Source organism: Poecilia reticulata, chromosome 4 (genome assembly GCF_904066995.2).
Source record: "Poecilia reticulata chromosome 4, P_reticulata-male-v2, whole genome shotgun sequence".
Taxonomy (NCBI): Eukaryota; Metazoa; Chordata; class Actinopteri; order Cyprinodontiformes; family Poeciliidae; genus Poecilia; species Poecilia reticulata.
Genome location: NC_088833.1, coordinates 3526090 through 3551790, shown reverse-complemented (window position 1 = coordinate 3551790; position 25701 = coordinate 3526090). Strand labels below are relative to the sequence as shown.

The window sequence follows — 25701 nt, the reverse complement described above, 5'->3', positions numbered from 1 at the left end:
GTTTTACACCTTATTTTACAGATACCTTATATTAAAACTAGCTAACCTGCTAATCGGTCCAATAACGCCTGGATCGAAACCCTGAGATGTTACATCTCCTCTCTATCTGGATGCACATTTTCCATCTCCATCATTGTGATTTGCATTAATGCATTTTCATTAACTTATCCCAGCTTTTCATCTTCACATGCGCTTTGCAAATTTAATTAAGCCCTGCTTCCCGTCTTGTTGCATTCCACAAACAGCCGAAATAATTTTGGGAGCTGCATTAATTCACTGCACATTGGCATTTCCCGTCCCAAGCCGTCACATTTTCTGTCTCTGTCTGACAAACTTACTGTAGTCATAGATAATTCATTTGATTCCAAATTACAGCTTTCTGTGGTGCTGCGCGCTCTGCTTGCAGTGGTTTGTTGTGACAGGCGAGCTCGCCGCTCGTCTCCAGCCGTGATTTCTGTCGGCTCTGATGACAAAGATATCATGCAGAGCGTCTTTAAACATGAAGCTGACATGTAGCACTTATCCACTCACTCACACAGAACAAGACAGAGGTTGCCTCTCATGACACCTCCCTCATTTCCCATGATGCACGTGGAAGGGGTCGCCTCCGCATGACGATTAATAATAATGAGAGTTCTTGAACATTTTGGGATGTACTTTTTAGAGTTGTTTTTTTTTTTTCTTAGGATGGGGAGGGAAGCTGAGAGGGGACAAAAGCTGCCAGAGAGCCATTGTGTTTCCATAAAATAAAACATTTCTTCTATTGTGTGTGAACGATCCACTTATGAACACAGTTACATTGTTCAAGACTTTCGTGATTCTGATTCAAATTTGCATCAGAAACAACAAAAAGGTCTCGTTCTGTGACTGGGAAGAGGACAGAGTAAAGTACAAGATAAAGGTCAGAAGAAACAAAGGAAGCAGGAGAAAATGCACTGCAAAAACACAAAATATATAAATATTTTTGGTCTACTTTCTTATACACTTGAAATGAGACAAAACTAACTTGCAAGGAACTTTTCAGCAAAATATAAGAGCTTGTTTTAAGTCAATAGCTCTTTAAAGAGGCAATATCATGTAAAATCAACCTTTTTAAGCTTTCCATCATGCTTTAATGTTGTTCCTTCATCGGACCTGGAGTGTTGCTTTGATTTTTTCATTGATTAAGTAATCCCCTAATCTCCATGGCAACCATTCAGCTGAGCAAAATGCCTGGATGGACCTAGCCCCGCCTTCGAGGCGCAGCTCCTCCCCCCACTTAGCTCCTTCAGAATAGCCAGCAGCATTTAGCAAACACCTCCTGAGTTTCAGAAAGAGCAGGATTTCAAAGACAGATTTAAATTCAAGGTATTAAATCAGGAAGTAAAATTTCTTTTAAGTCATTTGATGTTTACAGCATTTTATCTGAAGTTAACAGTTACTTGATTATGCTATAAAATGGCACGATGTGCCTAGAAAATGCATAATACTGCCTTTTTCATATTGATGATGAAGTACTACTTATAAGTGAAATAAACTGCCAGTGGAATAAGATGCATTAAAGTAGTTAAATCAAAACTCATTTATTGGTTCCTTTGCGTAGAAAGTCTGGTTCACTTGGCGAGGTGTGAATCGAGCTCTGATGCTAGTCGTCCTCCTAACCTTGGTCTCTTTTCGGTTGAAGTGAACTCTGGTGTGGTTTGAGTGAATATGTGAACACCAAATGAACTGAAGATGGCTCCAAAAGCAGTACATGGATTTACCCAGCAGGGCATTATGGGTAAATATAACCGAAACAACAAGCGCTATCTGGCTCGTAGTCTCTTACCAAAAACAAAAGAAAAATCCTACAATCGTTAAAATCTGACGCCACTCCACTTTTGTGACGAAGGGTGTTGTATTCAATGTCTTCTTCAGAAGTTTTTATGTTGTTTCCTTGTATAGTAATTGGTGCAGCGCCCCCACAGGCGAGGAGGGGAACATGTTTTCAAAGTGTTTGGTTTGGCACAGTGCAGTGAGAAAGAGCAGCTGAAAATGTAACAAATGTTGCAATTTTGGAATCAAAATGGAACCAAATCTACCAAACTATCAGAAAAACACCCCAAAAGTGAACTTTGGCAGTTTTTTTTTCTTTCCACAATAAATGTGGAGGGAGATGTAGACGTGCATTTAGGAAAAATAACTGACTTAAAGCAGCTCCCAAAAGACTTATCCTTTGAGTTTTAGATATTTTCCTGCTGTTATAACTGACACAAAACATCAAGTTCTGCAGAAACTTGGTGATGAACCATTTGATTTACTTGACCCATCCATGTGTCTTAGAAATAGAAAACACAGTGAAACATGATTTCACACTCCACTTTTCTAAAGATTTTCTGCTAATGCAAAATATGAGGAAATTAAAAAGTAGAAGAACAAACATGAAATTGGAAAAACCCGACTTATCGGAGCTCAAACTGGAAAACGGAGGCCTCACAGGAATTCTGGTGACCTTTTCCCATGTTAATCAATTTGGAGAATGGCTGGATGGTCTGGCCTTAGGCCGCAGTATCCTCACACAAACACACACACAGTTGTGTGTTTGTATCTTGTGGGGACTTTACATCGACTTAAATTCATTTTGTACAGCCTAACCTTTACCATAACCATCACAAGTCTAACCCTAATTGTAACCAAAAGTCAATTCACACCTTAGCCCTAAACTTAACCCCTAACCCAAAAAAACAGCATTTGCCCTCATGGGGACCAAGAAAATGTCCCCATAAGAAGCTGTGGTCCCCATAACCCACATTGTGGACATATATAGGTTCCCACGAGGATATAAAAACCCGAGTTCAGACACACACACACACACACACACTCAAATAGAGGGAGGGAAATATCAAAGAACCCAGTGTATCTCCCAAACCCAAAGAGCCCCTACTTGTTTGCTACATGACATCCCTCCAAAAATGATTTGTGTGTATGTGAGTGTGTGTGAGACCTCTTAGCCAGAACTTGAGTGCTTCTGTCAGCTTCAACTGTCTCCCAAGGCACACAGCACTGTTTCATTAAAGACGGCAGGGGAACACATCTCTTATTTTGGTTCTCAATGTTCTCTTTATCTCGCTCGCCCGTCTCTCTCTCTCCCCCTAACTGCTGTTTTGACAGCTATTGTGGGCGTGGCCAAAAAAAAAAGGCTGCTAAAGAAATTTGTCTGTCGATCAGACGGTGTGTCTGTCAAATTTTCGGCTGATAAATTGTTTGGGAGGGGCGTGGGGGGGGAGAAGGTGTGATGAGGCATCGGACTCACCCAAATTCTCCCCTCTGCCTCTTCCTCTACTTTTCAATCTTCCCGACATGCATTAAAACCCAAATGAAGGGAAGAGCCACAATTTCAAAGATAAGATTTTTCCATTTGAATATGAATACACGTTGGTTTTGTGTGTGTGTCTGTGTGTGTGTGTTTGCATGCTGGGAGCATTTCCTCTCCATCAAGTTTTTGCTTTTGTAGCAGCTGGACTTATCGGCCAATCAGAGGCGGCCATGTTGTTGTTAGGTGATCCGTTATTCTTGTGCCTGTAATCTTTTTCCACCAGGATGTCAAAGTCTGAAATGGAAACGCATCACTGAAGGAGGGAACAATAAATAAATAAATCACAGAAATGAAAACGTGCAGAAATCAAATGACAAAAATGGCGATTTGATCAGAAGCTTGCATTGGCTTTACAGAACAAACAAAACGTTAAATTTAGATAAAAAAAATCTAAACATCTTAATTTTGATCTTTAATAACAGGAACTTACTGAATAATGTTAGTGCTTTTGATGTGGGTGATATGGCTCCCCACTCAGGACACCATTCTGTTTGTGGGCGGCGTGAAAAAATAAAAAAATGGAAAAATTAATACTATGAGAATAAAGTTGAAACAATGTATTTGAACTCATAACATTATGACTTTTACTTTTGTAATATAATTTAAGGATTCCTGGGGTCCACACAAAACATTGCTATTAAATCATCCTTTACAGACATTATGAAAAACACATCATTGTATTCATTAAGACATAAAACAAATTAATTTAAACACAATATTCAAATCAACCTATGTTACAGTTGTAACATCTTGTAAATATTACAAAATTACATTACCACACAAACAGTTTCAGCGATATCAAATCTAAATTGGGAGCAGCCGCCCGCGCAGCATATGATGACCGTTTTTAAAGTGAAATCAACCAAGTAGAAGCCATTTTACGTCACCAGCTGCCTGTTTTTAGACGGGCTTTAAAGGAGGCATTGGTTGTTTGACATCCGTCATGGCGGCGCGGGCGGAGCTCTGACGTCACGTGCAATAGGTCAATAGGTCAGTTTATTTACTAAATAAGTAAGTTTAATATTTTTCACTGACTTGTGAACCCAATTCTCAAGTGTAAATAAATGAAGGCAGGTGAGTAGATATTTTTGCTAATGAGTGAAAACTGAAGTTTTGTCCTTGGCTTCATATAAGAAGCGCCACTGCAGTTCCTCCATTCATCACTGCTAAACATGTTGGGTCTCCGTCGATGTTCTCCAGCCTCAGAGATGCGCCTGTGCTGATTAATTGCTGTCTGATCGCTGCTGCTGCTCCCTGCTAATTTTTCACAGCCTGCGGCAGCCTGGGTGTGAGGGTTTCTGGCGGTAATTGTGCGGTATTTGTTGCTAATAGGATAATAATTGGCGCAGGTGCAGATAGCTGGGTACTTATTGGGCCTGTTGAGGAGATATGGAGATTGGCGTCACGCCAGGGTTTCCTGCTGTGCCGCGTGGCAACGCAGAAATGTAAAAACACGCTTTTAAAACCAGCGCCACACAGAGGGAGGGTAATTATCCATGTTTTCCCCCCTCTTATCCAACTCTGTATGTGGTTCTGAAAATGTTGCACTTTTGTATGAATCTGTTTTCATTCTTTTCTCTGCCCTTTTTGTACATTTTCGTCATTTTTAAAATTAAATCCTGATCTAACTGTTGGGTGTGATAACAGCAAACAGAAAATTACTCATGTCTGTGTTGAGTTTTAGTTCTAAAAACGTTGGTTTTAGTATTTAAACAAGGGAGTATGTGACACATTTTGAATCAGTTGGACTAAAAAACAGCAAATGTAATAAAGTTTCACATCTTAAAATTTTTAATTTAATTTTTTTGGTGTTTAATCAGATGTTCATGCATAAACAACCATGTGGATTTTGCTTCTTACAGTTGAGTTTTCTCTACCTTCTCTCTCTTCTAAAACATTTTGAAAGAATTTAAAGCTGTTTTATTTTTTTCTAAACTCATACCGACTAAAAAAAGGTTAATGCAAAAGCAGCGTTAATCACTTTAGAGTGGATTCACACCAGCCCTGTTTATTTCTCTTTACTCCAGTCCATTAGCCTAGAAAGTTCGGTTCATTTGTGGAAGTGTGAATTTAACTTTGGACCAAAACAACCGTCTTTGGTCCTCCTATAAACTTCGGTCTCGGTTCGGTTGAAGCAAACTCTGGTTGAATGCATATGAACCCCAAGCGGACTGGAGACTGCTCTAAAAACAGGAAGTGGACTACAGCGCAGGGCATTCTGGGTAAATACAATCAAAACAAACATAACCTATCGCTAGCAGGAGAAATGACACATTTTTTTTTACCATAGATAAATCATACAACCACTAAAATCTGACGGCACTCCATTTTTGTTTACATTTTGTGAAGAAGGAAGTTGTGCTCGGTGTCTTCAGAGGTTTTTACGTAATTTTCTTCACTAGTTCTTGGCACAGCGCCCCCACAGGCAAGGAGGGGAACAAGTTTTTCAGAGAGTTTTTGAAAGAAAATTGTAGCATCTCAAAATGTAACAAATGTTGTAATTTTGGTCCCAAATCGATTGGGTGTCAAAACACCCTTACAGTGAGCATTTGCAGTCAAATCACCATCAGTCAAGAGTGTAATCTTATTTAATCTCTGAATTTCGATGAATATAGTGAATCTACAATCTTGTGTGTTATTTATCCAGACGTATCAAACCACAGCAAGGTTACAAAGTCACACCTAAACTTAAGGTCCACAGTAAAACTTATGCCTTTTCAAGGATAACAAATCTTTACAAACACATTAATTATATTTTCTAAAACTGGAAACAAATCAGTCGCTGAATGTGCTGCGTAACGCCTCATGATTACAGCAGGAGATTTCCCCTGTAAGGTCAACCTCTCACAGAACAGGACGCTGCATTTGGGAAGCAACAGCGGCGTTGTGATCATCCCCCCTCGCTCTCCTCAGAGACTCCTCCGTCTTGAATATGGTGATGATATTAACACTAATCGTAATATAGCTGGCGAGAGATACAGGCTGCGCCGCTTTGAACTGTAAATGGGGTTGTGTTTGGAGGAAGAGAGGCGATTAACTGCTGCAAGACTGTATAAGACGGTAAATCTGGGGAAGTAAGCAACCCCAACCCAACGCAGTCATAAACAAATAAGCTAGCTCTGCTCCTCTACCCCCCCGCTCCCCTCTACACCAATTCAAATCAGTTTGGATTAGGACAGAATATGGGAATATTCCCTTTTAATGTCTCGGAGACGCAGAGCGGATGCGGCTTCTACCTCTTATGCCCCCGTTACCCCTCCACCACCGCCGCCGTTGCCACCTTAGCGCATGGCTTTTGGAGATGTGCTGTGTTTAGCCCTGCTTAGCCAAATGAGCTCCTAATAAATGCAGCGCTGAGCCCGTCTTCTGAGCAGCCGCAGATAATTGGAGGGCTTTCTCCTTCGCTTTCGAGAGGGAAGTAATAACGAAGGGGTGGGGTAGAAGGTGGAAGGTGCCTTCACGTGCAGATGAAGGTATTTATAAGGTGGAGTGCTGCTTAAATGTGTGCAAAGGGTGGGCTGGTAGGGATTTGGGTTATGTTTCATTCTGTGATGGTGCGAATATGGAAATATGGGTTTTGGGTCTTTTGTTAATGTCAACACTCCTGCTCTTGTATTTTTTATTTTTGGTGCATTCACACCAACCCTGTTTAGTCTGGCTTAGTTAAACTCTAGTTTGTCTAGAACAGTATTTCTCAAACTTTTTCAGGCAGATTAACACTTAACCCATTTAACAAACACTCATGGACCACCTAACTTGAAATTGTCCCGCAGTACCAGAACATCTTAACCGGAAATAAAAATATTAGTCTCTTAACGCACTTATCGTTATTCTTTTTGTTCATCCTGTTTTGTAAATATGAACGGCCACGACAAAGCCATGAACACTCCGGGCATTTCGAGTTATTTTCAGATTCTTAAAGTGTGTATTCTCAGCTTTCCAATGATAACACAGAAAAACTGTTTGAACAACTCAAAACCTTCGTATTCTTCCTTTTTACTGCTCTCTGTGTCGGCTGTGCTACACGCAGGCTCGTTGCCATAGCAACTGACTAGCGACAGCTCTACTTGTGACATCAGGATTCACCTCCAAAAACCACACAAACATTTCCCACCCAGAGCAAAAACATTCAGTCAGTTACAGTTTTATGCTTTCAAATTGATTATTAAGTGATTGTCTGAATACTGTGGTGGTTGATTAGCTAATTTAAACACCTGATTATTGATTATCTGTCAGAGTTGGTATGTGGGTCGCCTTGTTTTTTCTTTTTTTACTGGACCTAAACACACAGAATTCAACATTTACATGTTATGGCTGTCAAAGTCAAGCTAGCATAACTGAACTACCAGTAGTTTTTTTTTTTTTTTAATTAAAACCTTTTTCTGACCTTATGTAGTGTTGACAGTCAGTAGCAAAGCACTGTGTCCCTATTTCTTTTATATATTACGTTTGAATTTAAGATTTAGTGCCTTATGTTGACAACTGTCAGCTAAAACCAATGCTAGTCATGGTTAGCGAGAAGTTTTTGCCCTCCAGCAGAAAGCTATGCGGCAGGATCTTGTGCGCATGACGTCACGCTGCATCATTTCTATACGCGCTGAGCTGCTTATCCCATTGACAAGATATTTGTCTACTCGGGTCTGAAGTGACAAGAAAACAAGCAATGTGAGAGACTCCATATGAATGTGTTGATGTAAATGTTTGTCAGTTCAGCCAGACGAGGCCAAAGCTTTGCGCTGGAATTTGACCTAACCACAGAAAGAGCTTTTTTCACAAAAAACGCCAGAAAACATGGAAATACAACTGCAAAAATGGAAGAAAGATGCATTCTCTGCAGCAATGTTCCTCTCATCGACATTCACAATAAAGTCTCTGCCGCCTTTTGTTGACATTCCCATCTCTTTCTTCGGCACTAATTTGATTTCTAGAAATCAGGGTTTTGTCTCGTCGACTGACTGGCAGTTGCCTTTGCCTTAATGAATGCTGCGTTAAAAAAAATAAAGATTTTGTGGATAATGCTCCTCCCTTTCTTGCTTCCCCCCTGTTATATCAAGCTAAAATAATTAATTCACACACATATCTGCAACATTAGTTCCAGAGGAGATAATTAAGAAAATGATTTGGGTATTGTTCCCCAGCATCTATCAAGAGAATGCTGCTATCTGTTTTTAGAAGAGCCTGTAGTCACCATTACCGTATCTTTAAAGGGCAGTGATTTTGCGTTTGGTAATTGCATGATGGATTTGAAGCGATGCTATTAATTGAGAGGAGTGAGGAAGCATTCATCTCGTGTTCGTTCTCATCAAGTGTTTGCCGCTCGTATGTGTGAGAGTCTGTGGGGGAGAGATAGTGTGAACGTGTGTTCAAACAAATAAACTATCTCTGTGTCATATTCCTCGTCATCTCAAGCCATTTATTTTTCCCGCTATCTGGTGGCAAACATTTGCACGTTGGGCTCATTGTCACGGTTGCACCATTCAGTTGCCGCGCGCCGTGTTTTCATTGTGTCTGTATCTTGTTCATCATGCTAACGTCAACATCTAACATGAAAGGCAACTTCTAATCAATAGAGCCGGGCAGCGGGCCAAATATTAAATTAAATGATTTCAGGAAGTTGAGTGCTGCTATTTTTCTTCCTCCTTATGAAAAAGTCTAACCTTTCAAAAGCTTATTTGCATTTTGATAATGTTAAACAAGATCATACATGTAAAAGCTGTGACAAAGCCTTAATTCTTAAAATGTTTATTTTTGAAACTTTACTGCAGTCGCAACATATTAAACAAGGATTCAAGATTTATTTATTTATTTATTTTGTCGTCATACCAGCTTTGGTTGTTTGTGGTACGAAAAGCAAGTTAAGAAATCGTCTTGTCGCTGAAAAACGTAAAACAATATAAGCATTTTGTCAGTCAATATTGATAATTATTGATTGGTTGTGTGTTTTAAATATGGTGCTATGACCTTTCCTGTTTTATCCAGTTTTCACTCCTTGTTGTTTTCTATTTTTAAGCAGTTATAAGAAACGGTGGCAAAACAAACGGCTACGCAAGTTGCTCAACAAGTTGTTGCTAGGTAGCCAAAGAGTGGTTACCAAGGTAACCAAAGAGGAAGTTAGTTGGTTCATTCCACGAACTTTGCTTAAAATGCTGTGCGGTTCTGGATCAAAGTTCAGTGAATATCATCAATATTGGATATTCTATTGGATATGTTATCTATAGATATTGATAATGTGTCTATTCCATTTTTAAAGTTTGCCAGAGTTCTTTTCTAATCCATAACTTCTTGTTTCAGTTGTATATAAATGATGATGTGACACAGAGACAAATTTCTCTTAAAAATGTCAAAAATAAAAGAACTGGCTACGTTAAAAGAAAAGTGTTTTTCCAGATGGGGCCACCAGGGGGCTCGGAAAGCTGGAGGGAAGATGTGAAAAAAAAATTAAAAACTCAAATTTAATAAAATCCTTAAGCATAAAATGTAATCTATTTTCAATCATTACTATAAGTTAAACTAACTTGATGAAATGTTATTTGCCATGCTAATCTTTCTGAATGGCTTCAAGTGAAATTCATCAAACTGCTTCTCTCAGGCTAGCATATTAGCATAGCAAAAGCAGAATGGAAACATTTAATTATGCTTCCTGGAACAGGTTAGGATGGGCTCTTTGGAAAAAACAAATCATGTTCAGTATAATGTTTTCTTAGATGAAAACATTTATCAGGTTTGTTTAAACAGGAAACAAATCCTGGACTAATCTTTGGCAGAAGCCTCTGGAGCCACCCAGTCGCACTTTTCTTAAAAATTGAGTTTTTCTCCAGATAAACACATTTTCAGATAAATGTGTAGTTATATTTATTTATTTTGGAAATTACATTATATTATAACCATTATTTCCTCTGGGTTTAGATGCTGGAATGATTTTTAATAGTTTTTTTTACAATAAGACTGTTGTTGAATGTAGCTGAAGCTTCTTTTGTTGACCTTTGCTACCAGTCCTATCAATCAATCAATCAAATTTTATTTGTATAGCACATTTCAGCAGCAGGGAATTTCAAAGTGCTTTACATAATTAAAATAAAAACAGCATGTGACAGTGAATAAACAGTTAGAAAGACAAGAGAATTTTTTTTTAAGAAAAAGAAAAAAAGGTAAAGATAAAAACATTAAAACCTGCACCCCTTGTAGGACTTCAGTTAAACGTATCACACCTCAGAGTTTTAGTTAAGATGTTATTTAACAAGGATTCTCACACCTCAGAGTTTTAGTTAAGATGTCATTTAACAAGGATTCTCACACCCCTTGATATATTCGTTTAACTGGGACATTTTCCGGGGGGCTTTACATAGACAGTGTGAAAGAGAAATAAAAAGAAGTTAATAACTAGTTGAAAAGTAAAGATAATAACATTAAAAACATCGAAGACATCAAAACCCGCAATTTAGCCATAAGCAACTCCAAGCAGGTGGGTTTTAAGTTGAGATTTAAAGGCACCCAGTGTTTCAGCTGTTTTACAGTTTTCTGGAAGTTTGTTCCAAATCTGTGGTGCGTAGAAGCTGAATACTGCTTCTCCTCGTCTGGTTCTGGTTCTGGGGATGCAGAGCAGAACCAGAACCAGAAGATCTGAGGGGTCTAGAATGTTGGTATAGTAATAACAGATCTTTAATGTATTGTGGTGCTAAACCGTTCAGTGATTTATAAACTAACATCAGTATTTTAAAGTCTATTCTCTGAGCTACAGGGAGCCAGTGTAGGGACTTTAAAACTGGTGTTATGTGCTCTATCTTCCTGGTTTTAGTCAGAACAGCAGCAGCAGCGTTTGGATCAGCTGCAGCTGTTTGATTGATTTGTTAGTCAGACCTGTGAAGACGCTGTTCTACATTAATATTAAAATCCATATGCAAACAGTTTAAGCTGATAGTTTTGAGTCTTAGGGCATTAGGCTTCAGTTTAAATTGTTGTTTAAAGAGAAGCTAAAGGGATTTTAGGCAAACACTGTATGTACATTATGATTTATACAAATACTGCAAAACCTGTCTGTATTATATCTCAAAAAATACGTTTTGTCTGTAAATCTCTCTGGTCGCTTTGTTTCACATACAGTAAAATGTTGTTGCTCTTCGTCTTTTTACCCTGATTTTACGATTTGATCCCAATATTTATTTCTTGGCAAGGAACCATGAATATTTCTCTGAATCCAGGGGAAGCAGAAATGGGGTGTATGAAAGTTTTAGTAATGATTATTTTTGTGTGAGTGTGGAAAACCAAAGGTCTTAAGGTCTTTATTTAACTTTTAATCTGTTTAAGTGAAGGATTTTTATTTCTGATAGTATTCCAAGAGAGCCATGACATTTGTATTAATGTTTCACTTTTCTTTTTGTTTAAAATTGTGATGTTTCAACAATACTTCAGTAAAACCACAAAATAAAGCATTCACGATGAAAGGAATGCTTTTATGTACTTAGGGGTCAACTTAATTCAGAAAAGCTTCTGTCGACAATTGCATGTCAAAAGATTGGAACATTCTTAAACTTATATTGTGATTTTTCTTAAATATTTTTTTAGAATATTATTTTATTTACAAGAAAGGTTAAAAAGTGCAAGTTGCCATTGATTTGTCCTCGTTATGGGTTTTAAAACGGGCCATCAATAACCTCAAAGCTTGTCCTTGATCAAAGTTATGATGTTTATAATTTCTGCCAACCATCAGGTCGGTTCATGGAATGCCTCCTAAAATTGGTAGAAACGTTTGTTTCTTGTGTAGAGAGACGAAGAAGAAAACGAAATGAGTTGAGCCGAAGGGTCTGATGGACAACTTACCAAACGGCCTTCAAATATTTAATGAAAATCACTCAAAATCCATTCTTCATCCGTTCAGTTGAATATATCTCTTTTTTACCTTCTAAATCCTAACATGACATTTGTACTTAATAACTAATTGGCTAAACCAAATTTAACAACGATATGAACTGTACATTAAGTTAATAACTACTCATTTTGATTAATTGGTGTAAAAAATGTAGCCTTTACTAGTCAGAATAAACATTTGGTGAATAATATTTAATCTGATTTGTATTTTCATGCAGTTGTTTGGAAATCCATGCATCTACACGCTTGCAGGTTGGTTGCTTCTAGCACAAGTCGTGTTTTTGCAGATCAGGCAACTGAGCAAACCCTGATGATTAATGGCCTGTCAGCCCCAGGACCAAACCCCTCCTAACGGGACAACAACAAACCCTGCTGAAGCTGCCAGCCTAAATATGAAAACGCTTTAGCAGAGCACCATATAAATGTGAATTATTACACCCAGCGTCTGATTGAAGAGACTTGAAAGTTAATAGCTTAATGACCCAGTAAAGACAGCAAGGTGTCGGAAACCTTTGGGTCTGTACTGACATAAAGGCATCATCACCTAACATCAACAGTATGAACCTTTTGTGCCACCAAATTTAAAGGTTGTTTGGTGATGATGGAGGACATTAACGGTGTAAAGTTGTTTGAATAGAACATTTACTCAACAAGGCAATTCAAAGTGGTTTACATGATTAAAACATAACAGAATAAAGGAACTGAAGACATTACATCACAGCAGCAAAAGAAAGAGACGCAATAAGTTACAATCCAGACTAAAACTGATGATGTTTTACTTATTATTAATTAGAGATGGGCATTAATTATGACCAATGGTAACAGGCTAACAACCAGGGGGGTTTGAGTGGCACGTATGCAGACTGATTGACAGCGCTAACACCCTCTTCCTGACTATTGTCCTAATAATAATAACTACAGATCACATGACTCTATGTGAACAGAAAGAATAATATATCAATTAGCCTATTCCAATATTGATCATCAAATATCCATTTTCTGAACCTTGACTGATGATTCACTAGAAATTTGTTGCTTTTGTAAAAACTCATCTGCCAATTTTATAATTATTATAATTATTCCTGTATAATTTAGAAAACTTGGGATGAGCAGTTGGCAGATTTGGGTAGTAACTAGTTACATTTACCTGAGTAACCTTTTTGGAAAAAAAAAAAAAAAAAGACTTTTAGGATCATTTTTACTGTGCTGTACCTTTTACTTTTATTTCTTCTCTTGAGTAAAATTTCTGGATTTTCTACCAACTGAATGAAAAACAAACATGTTTTAACCAAAGATTCACCAGAAACAGAGACACAGACCTGCAGTTTCTATTAAAGTTTAATCAGTTTTTTCTCTTTATATTTTGGTCCATCTGATATAATTTTTAAATATTAAATGATTTTTAATTTGATCAGTTATGCAGTACTTGAGAAGACTTTTTACCAAATACCTTTTACTTTTACTTAATTAAAAGTAGCACTAAAAAATATTTTTCCTTAATCAATCAAATTTTATTTGTATAGCACATTTCAGCAGCAAGGCATTTCAAAGTGCTTTACATAATTAAAATAAAAACAGGAATAAACGGTGAGAAAGAGAAAAAGATTAAAACAAAAACAAAAAAGATAAAAACATTAAAACCTCAGAGTTTTAGTTAGAACGCCATTGTGTACTCTGCTCAGATTTCGCTGTATAGGATGAGAAAAACTGCATATTTATTTGGTTAAATCGGTGCTAATTAAATTTAGAAAGCCCTAAGTATCTTTAATTTCAGGTGAAGCTGCTGACATTTGAGGTCCAGGTGCTGCAGAGAGGAAGGGAACGAGGCGACTCGTCTTCCTCCAACATGCCTGCAAACCGATCAATTACCTTCTGCTTTCTCCGTTTCTTATCAGCCTTTCACAAATCAGTCTTTGATATGCAGCCTTCAGTCTGTCTGATTGTCTGTTTGTCTTTTGAAGTAACCACTACAGTTCAAGTTAATCCCGTAACTTTGATCTTTGAGGATGTGAGTGAGCAGAAACGTCAACCGTGCTGCTGCTACAGCATATTAAAGGGTTATTATTGCTTTTTTTTTTTTTTTGTCAAGCAAGTTGATTCAGAACCTGGGATTTTGCAAAGCGGTTACACAATAAGTGAAGCTGAATGAGTGCAGGCTGGCTTTGTGCCAGTGGAGCTGGCAGAAGCATTGCAGCCACAGGGCAGAATTACCGCCATCCGACAGTGTCGGTTTCCAGCCCCACTCGCTGCCCTGAGGGCGGAGCCACTGTGCAGCAGGTGTGTTTAAACCAGACATGATTAGCCGCACTTTGCATTCAGCTGTCAGGTGTATGTTTCAAACTTTTGCCCCATCACCAAATTGAAAATTAACCCATTTCTTCTGCTGAACTGGAGCAAAAATAAACAAGAACCTGACCTCAGCTGGAGCAGCCCGCATGTTTTCATCTGAGCTGTGGGTCCAACATGCAGCAGCTGCAATTACTTTTGTTGATTTAAAAAATACGTGACAAATAACACAAATTAGAATTTGGACATAACCATAAAAGAAAACCGCTGACTTGTTTTTTTTGTCTTGTTTGCCAAACGCAATGTTGAATAAAATTCAATGTTTTTTATAAACTGGATGCAAAAGTTAAAGTTTATGATGGATTTTCTCTAATTCACACAAAATGTTGTGGCTAATATATATGTACTTTACCTACATATATAAGTAGCTGAGGAGTGTGTGTTTTATTATTAAAAACAAGACCTATTAATTTCTCTTTATGGATTATTAATGTCTTGAGTTTGGTTTGTATTTTTGTTTTTACCAACATGAACTTGATTGTTTTTGGTCTGATTTTTAAAAACTTAAAATATTTTTTGGGATTTTCTCAAATTCAGACATGAAAAATGTTGCGTACGCTAATGTATAAATATCTACAGGTTATAGAAGCATTGTTCAGGATCGTCATTGTTTCTTAAGACCCAGGCTTGTTAATTTGTCTTTCTTCATCATTAGTGTTTTCAGTTGGTATTTTTGCTTTTAACAACATAAAATGTATTGTTTTTAGGCTTGATTTTTAAAAACTGAGAGCTCAGGTTAGATTTTTAATGATTTTTCTCCAATTCACACAACACGAAAATGTTCCAATGTCATGTAGGCTAAAATATACAAACACTTTTACCTACATTTTCTATAAGTAGTGTCGAACGGTTTTTTTCTTACCTGCCAAGGCCTATTAATTGCTCTTCATTGTTGATTATTGCCTTGTGTTGGTACTTTGCCAACATAAATTGTTTTTTTAACAGCACTCTTAGAAGTGTAGATTTACATAAGTTGGAAAATCCTTCGGAGAAAGCAAAAAAAAAAAGTAAGAGGTTAAAACAATTTAGATTTTAATTAAAGAAATTAGTTCAGACGTTGAAGAACCATCGGTTAAGGTCTGCCATTAGCAGGAAATTGATTCTTTGCCTTAAAATCAAACTCTTTAACCTCAACCAAAACGTTCAGATGTTCACATGGACATCTAAAAGCAGCCAAAGCTCTTAAATAAAACGGACAGCTATTTTTTTGGCAATAAGTTCATATTTCTTAATGGCTGGAATATGAGTCGTTTCAATAACCTCACAAAGTGTCATTCTAAAGGGTTTTAATGTTTTTATCTATTTTATTTTTTAAATCTCTTGATTTCTTTTTATTTCTTTTCTACGTTTTAATGATGTAAAGCCCCCCGGAAAATGTCCCAGTTAAATGATGTTTAACTAAAGTCCTACGGGGTTTAGAGTCCCAGTTGACGGCTTTCAACTAAAAACCTAGAGGTTGGAGTCCTTGTCAAACAGTGTTTTTGACTAAAGTCCCAGAGGGTTAGAGTCCCAGTTAAACTACGCTTAACTGAATTCCTAAAGGGGTGCGGGTTTTAATGTTTTTATCTTTTTAAAATTTTTTTTAATTCTCTTTCTCACTGTTTATTCAATGTCACATGCTGTTTTTATTTTAATTGTGTAAAGCACTTTGAAATGCCTTGCTGCTGAAATGTGCTATACAAATAAAATTTGATTGATTGATTCAACTGGCACTACCCTGTTGCCTAGCAACCCCATCCAAGCCCAACCAGTCTCCTAGCAACCCCAGTGGAGCTCCAGCTGGTCTCCTAGCAACCCCGGTGGAGCTCCAGCTGGTCTAAACGCTGTATTCACTGTACAAAGACTGCTGAGAAAAACAAGTGTTTTGTTGTTGACTTGCCATACCGTTGTCTTATTTTCAGTAAATATAATTTTCCTTTCTGCACCAAAAAGCTGCAGCTAAGGCAGGACGATATGGCTGTAAAACGTTTCATGAAATAAGTGCTTTTCTTTCTTTCTTTTTTCTCTAAATAATCTTTCTGCTGTCAGAACTTGTCATCATCACTCGGGTTCCTCCAGCTTTGTTCGTTTCAGGCATGTTCACTACAGACCACCTTCAGTCAGACTCTGAGTGCTTCACAACGTTTCTTATTCGCTCATTCGTCTTTGGGGTTCGGTGTCTTGCCTGAGGACAAGACGGTGTGTTTGACAGGCGTCAAACCAGCATTTACCATGCGAGGACATTAATCTCAGCTAAAACTGTGCTTTTGAGACGCATAACACCATAAATGCTGTAACTGTATTTTCTGTGTAATCATAAATGTCAGTTAGGTTGATAAAAACCATCCAGTAATTTTCCTGCAATCAAGTTTATTTGTTTAGCACATTTCAGCAACAAGGCAGTTCAAAGTGCTGAACATCATAAAACCATCCTCCATGACCAAACAAGTTGACCATGTTTTGTGCTACCTGTTACAAACCTTAAAGCTCAACGATAAGTCAAAACTTTCAAATTTAAAACGTCTCCATAATCCAGCAGTGGTAAGAAGGTTGCTGATCCCAATTTCTAGCTTTGAGAGAGAAATCCATTACGATAATAAAACCCAGTTTTCATTTCCAGCGTTTGTGACAAATTTTGTGCTTTTTAAAGGACCTAAAATAAAATCAAGATATTTGTAATTACTGACAAACTCAATTTGAGCAGTGGCTAGGAAAAAAACCATTGCTTTCATTTTATCCACATTCAAAACCAGCTTCACAGTATGTAAACAAGTCTGAGCTACATTAAAACCATGTAAAAGTGAAGAACAACAGTAGTAGATTACCAAGTCATCTGCACAGAAATGAAAAAAGCATTTGACAAATTATCACAATTCATTTATTGGAATAGAGAATAAAAGGACCAAGAACGGGGCCCTGTGGTACACCTTTTATAAATATGTTAGTTTCTCTCCTGTGAACAAAGTTATTTTGCTAAGAAAGCTTTGAAGAAAACAATGATTACTCATCACTTTAAGTATTAATAACTGTTCAGACATGGTAGAATATTGTAATTTTTCCCCCTTGGATGATGGAATATTTGAAACTTTGAATGTGAAAACTGCCTCAGTTTGATTATACTGATAGTTTGTTGACATGTTTGGTCTGTCTTAGTTTCTTTTTAACATTTTGGTCTAGCGTTTCTGGTGTAAGATTTCAGATTCATCCTCGTTTCTCCGTTTCCCTCGGATGTGAAACACCACGGTTGCTAAACATGAGGAATCGCTGTAAACTCAGCAATTTTCTTTATACCAATTTGAATTATAGTCTGGGATTTGTTTGGATGATTGAACTACTTTTTTCCTAAAGAAACTTGAGTGTATTTATTGTAAGCTGGAGTTATAAACTGAATTGCTAAAAATGTCAAACATTTATTTACCTAGCCTTAAACTTCTCCTTTTAGTAGAAGTCTGTAGAGTCGAATTAAAAGTATTATTTTTGCTTGATTGTGTTTTGGTTTTTAATACGGAAAAATATAGAAAAGTCTCCCTCAATGAAAAGCCTCCATCCTTCATATTGATGTTGTGGTTATGAGCCTGACTGATTTTTGATAGATGGTGTGGCTGATTAAAATATTTTAACACAGCTTAACCAAGGTACGCCGTGTCTCTCAGCACATGCAGACACCGTCGGCGGCTGGTCGTAACTTGTTGGACCAAAACTCAGTCACTAATCCAGTTTACACTGAATTTTATTACTCCACTGTTCTGACAGCTGTTGCACATAAACAGTCTTTTCATTCAGGTTTGATTTGCTATAAAACTAAATTCACCATGAATGTCATGTTATAAACTTTGATATTAAGACGGTTAAGTTACAAAAGACAAAGAAGGCGGATAATGACAGGGTGAACAAAGCCACTATGACCAAATTGACACGTTCGTGGGTCTTTCCCTCTCTGACATGACGACTCGATTTATCTCAAGCCAACTTTTGTCCGCCTAACGTGCCAAACAGTAAATCAAAGCTTGTCAGACAGAGGAGACATACACATGTTCACCGGATAAGATAAATGGATTTTCTGGCTCTGGGCCTATTCTGCATGAACTCTCTCTTTTTATCTCTCTCATTTCGTCGGTCTTACAAGGTGTGCGTGTGATTGAAAGGTCATCCTATCGCACCTGTGGACCGCCTTCAGCGTACAATGCAACATTTGCAAACCTGTGTTGGGTGGTGGCCACCTCGGGCTGAGGGAGATTCCTTTGTGTGGGTGGAGTGTGTGCGTGTCTGGTTTTCATGTCTTTTCTAGGAACATGGCAAGCATCCTTTACCATGTTAGCTACAGATTGATTTATGTTTTATATGAAAGGCAAAGAATTTCCAGCTCATTTTCTGCAGTGAAGAAATTAAATCGACAAAAGTGTTCCAGGCAATTAAGAAGGAGCATCATGAAAGTTCACCTCAGGCTAGTGAATCTGGATGCTAGTTTGTACACCTAACACTGCAGCAAATCTGCTACAACATTGGCAACAATATCAAGATCCTGCTCATCAAAGTTCAGACTTCATATAGGTTCTTAAGCAATGTGTGGATAAACTCAGATCATCTAATCTGTCCAATCATCTGGTAGATTATTGGGCAACCAGCCAATCATCTGGATTGGGTTGTGCCATGTGGCCCAGGAACTTACTTTCTAAGTACAGTGTTTAGTTGACCACCAATATTTGTTGTTTTATGGACCACAACTACCAGCGAAGAGCTGAAATCAATGAGCCTCCATCTCAAAAAGTCTTATAACAACTTATTTTGATAGTTCAAACAACAAATGTACCTTAATATTCATTGATATTTACAGTGGAAACCATCTTGACGCAACTGCAGATACCAACATCTACAGTTTTCCTCATCTTTGTTATCTCAGCCAATCAGCACCAACTAAAGCAAATGGTGTTCCTGGATTGGCTACTTTGCAAACGCCAGCCAGCAGCATTGCCTTGATATAGCTTCACAGCTGCATTTATTTGGATTATTTTAGATATGTGCTATTAAACAAATCAGCAAATCAGATCATTTTTTATCAATCAATCAAAATTTATTTGTATAGCACATTTGAGCAGCAAGGCATTTCAAGGTGCTTTACATAACCAAAGAAAAAATAAAAACGGCATGTGACATTGAATAAACGGTAAGAGAGAGATATTTTGAAAAAACAGAGATTAAAAAAGATCAAAACATACTTTTGTTACGGAATTTAAGCGCCTGTCGTCGCCGGACTCCGCTGTCCGTTTAACACGGGTATTATCCAGGTATTATCCAGGCCCAGTCGCATGACAGGACAAGGTCTCCACATGTCACGCGAATTTTTACGATAGAACTTCACCGTCCTACACGGATTTTTGTGCACTACTTTTACCTGTTAGTCTAGAATTTACAGGGTTTTTCTGTGCGCCCAGTGACCCTCAGTCACTTTTACATCATTAGGAAGAGGAATAAAAAAGAAATGAATAGATAGATAAAAAGTAAAGATAAAAACATTGAAGACATCAAAACCAGCACTCTACTCCTAATTTAGCCATACGCAACTCTAAACAGGTGGGTTTTAAGTTGAGATTTAAAGGCAACCAGTGTTTCAGCTGTTTTACAGTTTTCTGGAAGTTTGTTCCAAATGTGTGGTGCGTAGAAACTTTGGAGTTATGTTCTACAAAAAATCTGTGAATATCCAGTCTAATCTCAAAGAAACAGCAGGGAACCCCATGGAGCTCACATATCGCTGAAATGATGGGGGTCAGTGCATTTATTTCAAATTGTGCAACCAGTATGGGTCCCAAATTTCAGCCAGAATGAACCTGCTTAAGATTATATTGGCATTTACTACAGGGCCGTGATGGGGCCTAAAGACGGTCACACATGGGGCCCATTTTGACCCATGTCTTTATTAATTTTTAAATATTTTCCTGTTTACAGTAAATGAATATCATGACGACACATTTTTCTCTGTACACGCCACACATAACTGTAGATTCTTGTCTCCAAATATTCTCATGGAGTTAAAGTGGGGATAAAAATGTCAAATCTCACAGACGGTGGATAAATTACCATACAAAACATTTTCCTTGAAAGTTGCTTGGCATGCTGAAAAACCCTCAGTGTTTCGAATCAAATTGCAGATGTAGCCTGAAAGGAAACGGGGAATAAATGTTCATCTCTGCCTGCCGTCGCCTCAGGAGGATCTCGCCGTCCTTTGATTCCCGGGTGAGACAGTTACATTTCAACGCAGCAGCTAAAATTGCAGCGGTTGACTAAATATCAATGTGCGGCACCAACATTAAAGAGTGAGACATAATTGAAGAACATATCTACAGGACATCCCAGAATAAGGTGGGGCGGTGGTTGTCATGGTGATCGGTTGGGGGTTTCTTTCGGTTCCGTTGGTTCTCTTCATGATTCACTCTGGGGAAGCTTTCAGTCCGACACTTTAACACATGCTCTATGTACTGTAAGGATTTAGCACAAGATTTAACCTCCTTTCTTTCATTTTTGTGTTTTTTTTTTTTTTTTTTGCTAAACCAAACGGCTGCAACATCAAGACGAGCAAAACAAACCAAAAACCTTCAGGGTTGGTCAAAATGTCCAAAGCTGCAAATGTTTTACGCCGTTTTCACACCTGATAGTTTTTTGGATTCTGTTCAATTCGGGACCAAAATGCAACATTTGTTACATTTTCAGCTGCTGTGTTTCTCTTTCACAATCAAACTCTTTGAAAAACCTGTTCCTCTCCTCACCTGTAGGGGCGCTGCAACAAGAAACACAGAAGGAAACAACATGAAGAAACAACTATCTGCGTTTCCATTGACTGTATAATCGCACAAATGGAAATTATGCTAATAAATTAGCAATTTCGGAAAAACTCATGTTTTTCATTAAAGATTTTGCATGTTTGCATGTATTTTGTAAAACTGATATTGGAACACTTTTTTTTTTGTCACATGATCAACAACCGGATGTTGCTACTGTCAGAAATGACGAAGAGGATGATCTGTTCTTTAATGACTTCGTATCACATGAACAAACTTACTCATGTGTGATTTTAATAGTTTTTTTTAATCTAATGGAAACACTGGTATTGCAAAATTGTGTTTTTTGACATTAGCAAACTATTGACAGTTTTGTGCACCTTTCTAAGGAAAATGCATCCACTGAGCATAAATGGAGAAGGGTCAGATTTTAGAGGTTGTTGGATTCATGGGTTTGTTCTGGTTTTATTTACCCAGAATGCCCTGCTCTGTGTTCCTCTTCCTGATTTTGGAGCGGTTTTCGGTCCGTTTGCCATTTTCATATGCGTTCAAACTGCACTTCGGTTCACTTTAACCACTTCAGGAGGACCAGAGTTTGCTTTTCCGTTCGAATCAGAAATCCTGTTATTGTCATTGTGGACAGAACAAAGTTTAAAAAATAGCAACTCTCAAAGTCAAATAATTGAATAAAAGTAACAATAATCTGTAGGCGTATTTTATCATATTAAAATGGATTTAAAACTCAGATTGAATGTAATTTTTTTTCCTGAAAGTTTCATAGTTCATTGCGCGGTGACGGACATTTCTAATAAAAAATAAACCCACATGGATGTGCATGAGAATTTAAACCTCAGGCATTTTAGATATAGGTTTGAGTTGATGATGCCTCTCCAAATCAGACAAAAACAATTATTTCTTTTTTTCCCTCGTGGAGTAAAAAAGTGAAACTCCAGCTAACGGGTGCAGTGAAAGCAGTTCTGATTGTGTGTTTGCTCGGGAGTTGATGAAGCCCGCCGTTAATAACGGGTTCATGCGTTCACAATCACTGATGACAGCAATCAATTAATGTGTCCACACTTCACCTGAGAATGCTTAATGCTAGGCTAGCAGCTGGAAGTGGATCAGCTGTAATCAATGAGACGGTCAGACGGAGCAGCGGGAAGGGAAACGAGCAGGGCTGAGGACGAGCTTCTGCTTCTGATGCGCCCAAACGCACAAATTCATGTTTCTGTCAAAAAAATATTAACAAAAAGTAAAAATAGTTTGGAGAAATGCGTCTTTGTAATATTGTTCCCACTATATGACAAAGTATTAGGAGCGTACTAAGAGAAAAAATAAAGTAATATTACAAAGATAAAGTCAATATGATATAAGAATGTCAAATTTTGAGAATAAAATCAAAGTATTACAAGAATAGTCATGAATGTTGGATATTATTTTGACTTTTTTCTTGCAATTTTATGACTTTTCTTGCAATATTAGGACTTTTAATCTCAATGTTTCATAAACTTAATTTTTTCCCCATTCGCCCTCAGTATGACACACATTTTTTAACACGCCAACATCACAGATGAAGAAACGATGTTACAAAAGCTTAAAGTGTTATTTTTTACTCCCAATTCAACCAGGATGAAATGAAAGTTAAATTTCTAGAGATTTCTGCAACGCGGCATCAGGTTGTAGATTAGATTGAACAACCAGCAGCTGCTTGTGTTTATCCAAAATATGTAAAGACAAATTTTTCTGCTCCTTTGCAACAGACGCATCCACAGATCCTGGAAACGAGCCGTCCAACAACCAGTTGCTGGTGAGACAACAGGAGGCCCCCAGCCGTGACCAACACATGGTGCGCCAACACACACGCCAGGACCCATCTGTGAGTGTGTGTGTCATAAATTAATAAACATATCTGACAAGTGCATTGCAGGCACCCGAGGGCATTATCATGTTTGCAAACAACTCCCCACTTTCACCCCTAACGTGCACACACACACACACACACACACACACACACACACACACACACACACACACTCCCAGAGGAGCAGCGATTGTTAAATGATTCAATTAGCTGCATGGCGTGCTGAGAGCTGGAGGCAAGATGGAGTGATAATTGATAAACATGTTTAATCCTGAGAGAGAGATAGAGAGGAGGGGTGGAAAGATAAAACCAGATAAAACACACTCAGCCGCAGCCGCGTTCACACACACACACACACACTCACACACACTTTTTTACAGTCCGACGGCTCATTAAGTTTTTACTTTGTTCATCAGCGACTCGTTTCTTTATCCAAACCTTTTCAACGTAAAGTAAAAAAACATCTTTAAAATAAATTATAAGCTGAGTAAAGACAGAAAAGTTAAAAAAATAGTTGATTAAAGAAGAGAAGCAGTTTGGTTTACTAGGACTGAGGATCAGGGCCAAAGAATTAAATAAAATTATGAGAATAAAGGGCAACGGTTCATGTGAAGAGGTTTGCATAAAAATGACGCCGTCGGGAACATGAGGGCGTCTGCATGAAGGGTTATTCAGTAAATAAAGAGACTTTTAATGCAAAGTTCAATTAAAGCTTGAATTACTAATCCATTTAAAGTGTCATTATTCACCAAATAATGCAAAGTTGACACTTTTTATGGACTTTTGATGCAATTTTTAGTGCCTTCGCCTTTTGCAATAAATCAATAAGTTGCATCAGAAATTGGAACAAACTCAATAATTACCATTTGCATAATTTATTGATTTTTTCTTTTCTATCAAACCGTTTGGTTGTCGTGGTCTCAACAAGGATAATTATGTTTACAGACTTCATGATTAATTTTATTAGCTTTTAGGCCTTTTGGATTTTTAAATGTCTCCCAGTTCCAGAGTTAAATTTCCATTAGAATCTAAAGTTTATTAATATTTGAGAAGATTCTTTAATTATTCTATCATTACCACTAAATTACTTGAAAATGCTCTCAAAATAAAAAAATATTGTTGTTTATCGGAATAACTGCTGGAAGAATTTATCATCCAGCAACATTTATTTTGAAAGGTCTGAGTGCAACTTTGCATTATTTGGTGAATAATGAACTTTTAGTGCAACGTTGCATTAAAAGTTGCATTATTTACGGGGTGACGGCAGTCATCAACATTCATGAAGTCATATGAGTCATATGCTCACCCCTGCAAATAAAGTTACCAAGTCGTCATAAAATAACAGCAAAGTCATAAATTCACAAGAGATTATAAATGTATAATAGCAAATGTTTGTGACTTTAACGAATGAGATTTTTTTTATTCCATCGTCTCTCATTAATTTATGTCTACAAAGATGAATCGAGCAGATTCAATTAGAAAAGTAATTATGTTTTAATTGATTGAGGTGTTTTTTTTAAGTGTCCCGCTGTAGGAAATAACCTTTAAAACTCATTCAGGAGTATATATATATTTTTTATTTGGGTGGTGTTCATGTTCCTGCATGTTTCTCACCTGCAGCAGCATCTTCTTTTTTAATCACTTCTACCTTTAAAATAAAAACAAAACCATCAGTTTGTATTCACAATTTCAGAAATATCCAGTAGCTCATGATGTTCCTCCAAAACATTTTCTGTTTTTATGTTACAGAATCAACAAGCTTGATTGCTGCAGTAATGCGAAAACAAATTAGTTTTTTGTAATTTCCAATACTTTCAACCTCAATCTTGTCTCTTTGTTGACGCTTGTTTGTTTTTGTCCATGTTTGCATCGAGGCCGTCATTCAGCGAAGTGGATTCTCCACAGAGTTTAAACAGCTGCTCTGTGTGTGTTTGGCTGTGCCGACATCTGCCTAAGCCTGTGTTTGTGTCTGCTCTCCTGTGTGTGTGTGTGTGTGTGTGTGTGTGTGTGTGTGTGTGTGTGTGTGTGTGTGAGTAAACTGGGGAATTCACTATGTTCTTTTGTGTCAATGGGAAATATTGACTTTACTGTCCAGACAGACATTTTCCTGAGAAATAACATAAATGTTCCCAGTGTCTTTATAATTAAACATTTAACAACTTAATATTTTCAAAGCTAATTAAGTTCATGCTGATTTTTGTTACTCGATCACAAATTAACTTGGCATCAAAGCAGAAGAAGTTAGAGTCACTTAAACTCAATATTCTTGACTATTTTTGCAGATAATTTGCAGTAAATTTATAATTATTCATTATTGGCGTTAAAACATCTGTTCTTTGTTGAAATGATGCTTTGATGACATGATACTGAAGCACATTCATCCATTTATCCGTCTCTTTGGAGTCAAAAGGGCCGCATAAGAAGACGCACCCACCGGCCACTTTTTTAGGTACACCTGACTAGTACGGGGTTGGACCCCCTTCTGCCTTCAGAACCGCCTTAATCCTGTGTGGCATAGATTCTGGAGACATTCCTCAGAGAGT

The 25701-nt window shown here is 37.5% G+C and overlaps 1 long non-coding RNA gene across 5 annotated transcripts in view; it reads left to right on the top strand.

Moving 5' to 3' along the window:
- LOC103463118 (uncharacterized) overlaps positions 1-25701 on the top strand; it is a 151182-nt gene that overhangs the window by 41333 nt on the left and 84148 nt on the right. For all 5 annotated transcript variants that reach the window (XR_014087210.1, XR_533462.3, XR_533464.3 and 2 more), the window contains one exon: positions 23058-23173. This is a non-coding gene — a long non-coding RNA (uncharacterized LOC103463118). The remainder of the gene's footprint in view (positions 1-23057; positions 23174-25701) is intronic.